Here is a 5074-nt window from a genome sequence, read left to right on the forward strand (position 1 = left end):
TTTAATGCTTTAATGGATCCTAGGCCTAAGCCACCCACCTCTTTAGGGACAATTATTTTCTCCCATGCTACCCACCAGATTTTAAAAGAATTGTTAGGCCCTCCCCAAATAAAATTCCTCCGGATTCTCTCCAAATTTTCAATCACTCCCATAGGGGCTGCAAAAATTGATAAATAGTAAGTGGGAAGACTCCCTAAAACTGACTTAGCTAATGTTACCCTCCCACCGAATCTCAATGTCTTTGATTTCCATCCAGAGAGTTTATTGTTGATTTTTTCAATCACTAGCATCCAAGAACTTTTACGGTTCATATTTGCTCCCACAGGAACTCCAAAACCAAACTAATAAATCAAATTAGTTATCGTATTTTATGGAGCACTATTTATCAAAATGAATATATGATTATGGAAGCTATTTAAAATTGGCATAACTTTTGGAAATTTGTAAAATAACAATTATTTTCGAAACTACCAATCTAGATTTAAATAAGCGTATGATGTGTACCTCGAATATTTTTCAAAAATGATCTCTATACATTCTAGAATTCACCATTTCAAATTCAAATGATCACACAAACCATCTAATACAGATTGTTCCAAGTAAAATATACGAAATAAAGATTATCCTTATTAATAACTAAAATGTATATTAAAATTAAACTCATAGAAAACTAAATTCATTAAGATATTATCATTATGGTTTATTTTCGTTAAATTTTATATGTAATTAAGATACTTATATTTTTAAAATGTTATAGACACATAATTTTACTTTTAACCGAAACAATATACATCATAGATTTATTTTATTGGTACATTATATTTTTCGACGCATTGTATATTTTTTTCTAGAATATGACATTATTCCGAATGCAAACAAATTGTAGAAATGAAACTAATCGACGTCTAGATAGTATTAGTCGGAATGAACTACATGCCGCAGCATCACACGGATACCCACTAGTGTGTATATATATATATATATATATATATATATATATATATATATATATATATATATATATATATATAGAGAGAGAGAGAGAGAGAGAGAGAGAGAGAGAGAGAAGTATGTTCAATCAAGAACAATTTTTAATTTGAGAACGGTTAGGAATAAATTTAGACCATTAGTTTTTAAATATTGAAAATTTAAAGATTTATATTTCATTATTATTAAAAAATAATTATATCCTGATTTGATGTGTTTACAACTTCATACCATTTTCTCTTTCTATTATCTTGAAAGTATATATTTGTACCACCATCATGATCACTGAACCTTCAACGGAACCACCGTAGCGCCACAAGAACCACCGTAACTTCGTCGTAACCACCAGACGACCGCCTCTTCACTCCTTCCATGTTCGTATCTGCTCGTTCGCCACCTCCTCTGCCTTTCCTCTTCCCAAACCATCACCGGATCTCCTTTTCACCTGCCATAAGATCTTGTTTCCTGAGGTTGTTTCAACGGCTACAATATCTAGTTTCCCGATCTTGAATCTGTGTCCATCGACCTCCGACAATAGCTCATTGAGAAAGATGCTTTTATTTCCGACCTTCACTCATCTCGGTTCCCGATCTCGTTTCACCAACGATCGTCATCGCGACTCTATAGGTTTTATGATCTACATTCTCTGCCACTGCCGACGCTATCATATCTGCCGACGAAGCTATTAGGTTTACGTTGCTACCGAAAAACATAGAGTTAACGTTGTTTCAACGGCCACCCGCAACCTGAAACATGAATACGACAAGTAGAACAAAACATGTGTTAATTAGAGTTCGATTAGTCTCTATTATCGGATGAAATGGTAGTGAGTGGGGCTGAAGGCTAAGGTACAACGCAACCATGATGAAATTAAGGGGGTGTTTGGCTTGTCTTTTTGAAAGACAAAAGTCCTTATTGGAAAAGATAAAGGGTAAAAGATGGTTGGTAAATACGTTTTAAAAGCTACTTTTAGATTTTAGATAGAAGAAAAAGTGACTTTTTGAAAAAGTTAGGAAAACCTGATTTTTTGTAACTTTTCTAAAAATGACTTTTGCCCCTCTAAAAGACAAGTCAAACACCCCCTAAGAATCTGTATATATGAAAAACAATAGTGTGTATAAAATCAAAACTGAAGTAGAAAAGATAAAACCGGAAATAAAGGCGTAATTGGAAAGGAGCATTATTCTCCTGAACAAAAAGGGGCAGAATGGAAAATAAAAGGTAGCCTTTTTACTTTTGAAAAACTCCATTCTTCATAAACGAAACCATTACACATGTCAATCCTCTCAATGCATCTTTAGTCAAATGTAAAATTACACTTCTACCCTTATTTTTTAAATATCAAAGAAAACCTGCGATTTTAAATGATATGCATGAAATATGGAAACGAAATATGATATCTGTAACTAATATCCTTTTTTAATGTGATCAGATTCTTAAAAAACATACCCGATTCATAAAAGGAAAGATTTTATTGCTTACCATATTGATTCTTCTATTTCGTTCAATAACTTATGAAACGGCTGTATTTCAAATTCAACTTCAAATATTTTTATAAAATCGCAGTTGTATGAAGATTCTAAATTAAAATACTATAATCAAATCCTTAAATATACGGTTAAATGATATATGTTCCTATTTATAATTTATATTGTATGCATATATTTTCAACTTACACGAATTCGAAGAAACCCTCCTCCTGCATCGTCCGACTTCCTCCAAAATATGTTTCTTCATTAGACCGAACAGTTCACCCTAGGGAGCCCCGATCCTGTTTGTGAAGAAGAAGGACAGGTCGCATCGGATGTGTATAGATTACCGGGAGCTGAACAAGGTAACGGTGAAGAACCGTTACCCACTCCCGATGATTGATGACCTCTTTGATCAGTTACAGGGAGCATCTTGGTTCTCCAAGATCGATTTGCGTTCAGGTTATCATCAGATGAGGGTCAGAGAGGAGGATGTGCAGAAGACCGCGTTTTGGACGCGTTATGGCCATTATGTGTTCGTGGTGATGCCGTTCGGGCTCACCAATGCTCCTGCCGCGTTCATGGACCTCATGAACCGCGTGTGCAGACCAATGTTGGATCCGTCTGTGATAGTTTTCATTGATGACATCTTGGTTTATTCCAAGACGCAGGAGGAGCACGAGGAGCATCTGAAAGAGGTTTTGGAGACCCTAAGGAGGGAGAGCTTGTACGCTAAGTTCTCCGAGTGCGAGTTCTGGTTGCGCGAGGTGCAATTCCTTGGGCACCTTGTCAACCAGAAGGGTATACTGGTCGACCCGGCCAAGATAGAGGCCGTGATGAGATGGGAGGTTCCGAAGTCTCCATCTGAGAGTCGGAGTTTCCTAGGATTAGCGGGCTACTATCGAAGATTCATTCAGGATTTCTCCAAGATAGCCGTACCCCTGACACGGTTGACTAAGAAAGTCATGGTCTTTCGATGGGGGCCTGGGCAGCAGGCATCGTTCGAGATTCTGAGACAGAGATTGTGCGAGGCGCCAATCTTAGCCCTGCCCGAGGGTGTAGAGGATTTTGTGGTATACTGTGACGCGTCCATTTCGGGGTTGGGCGCGGTACTGATGCAGAGAGGGCATGTCATTGCCTACGCTTCGAGGCAGCTGAAGCCTCACGAGGCGAACTACCCGACGCATGATTTAGAGTTGGGGGTGGTGGTCTTCGCCCTTAAGATTTGGCGACATTACCTCTACGGTGTTCGATGTACCATTTACACGGACCACAAGAGTTTGAGGTACCTCATGGATCAGCCGAATCTGAACATGAGACAGCGTCGGTGGTTAGACGTGGTGAAGGATTATGATTGCGAGATCCTTTATCACCCGAGGAAGGCCAATGTGGTGATCGATGCACTTAGCAGTAAGGCGGCGCCGATCAGGGATGTGTGTATAAGGATGACGGTGGTGACTCCACTGTTAGAGCATATTCGGGAAACTCAACAGGAGGCTATGAAGGAGGAGCATCGGAAGAGCGAAAAGATAGTGGGTCAAGTCACCTCCTTCGATTATGATAGCCGAGGATTATTGACACTACACCGTAGGGTGTGGGTTCCGTCTCACGGAGGCGTGCGCCAGATCTTGATGGAGGAGGCGCACAAATCCCGATTCTCTATTCATCCAGGGGCGACGAAGATGTATAGGGATCTTCGTCTAGACTATTGGTGGCCCTGCATGAAGCGGGATGTGGCTTGGTACGTTGAGCGGCGCTTGACCTGCAGGAAGGTCAAGGCCCAGCATCAGAGACCGCATGGCAAGATGCAGCCGTTGGATATCCCGTTGTGGAAATGTGTGACAACCCAAAAATTTCCGTTAGTTTTAACGTCAAAGTTAACGTCGCAATTAATGTCGAAATTAGTTACGTCAAAAATTACCCAAATTTATCCCGAAAATATTTTTGTCTGGAATTAAACCCGTTAGAATATTTTAAATAATATTCGTCAAGCGAACAAAAATTAAGGCAGTATAATTTTAAAATTTGCCGTGATTAAGGAAGTGGTGAAAAACCCATTCGCGGTTGGTGTCAGGAGAACCCCAGCCAAACCATAAGCTCCACCCTATATAAGGGAGGAGTGGGTTTCACTCCTACCTTTTTCCTACCTTAGACACACACACACACACTCGCTCTCTCTACTTTCTCTCTCTACAAATGGGTTTTGGTCAAAAATCACGCTTTCAAGCTCAAAATCGGTAGGCTAACCTTCCTAGCTTGTTATCTAACTTATCTATCTTTCAAATTCGTGATTTAATCATCCGGAAACTTCAAGAACATGAGTTTGCGGTCTTGGGAGCCTCCCAAAACCGTGAACCCCTTGAATGTGGGTTTTAATGCTCAAAAACCCTTCCAAAACACTTCTCATGCTTAGCAATGGCTTAGAGGCTTACCCGAAAGGACTTAGAACACCAAAATCGGACCAAATGGGGAGTAAACATGAGTTTACGGTATAAGGATGTTCTTGGACCGTAAACCCATGTTCATGGACCATAAACACCCCTAAAGGGTGTTAAAGTGCCCTCAACACTTTGTATGGCTTGGAATTGGACCTAGAACTTCGTATGCTTAACCTACAA

This window comes from Lactuca serriola, chromosome 5, assembly GCF_051521515.1.
Source record: "Lactuca serriola cultivar US96UC23 chromosome 5, Lser_US96UC23_V15, whole genome shotgun sequence".
In the NCBI taxonomy this organism is placed as follows: Eukaryota; Viridiplantae; Streptophyta; class Magnoliopsida; order Asterales; family Asteraceae; genus Lactuca; species Lactuca serriola.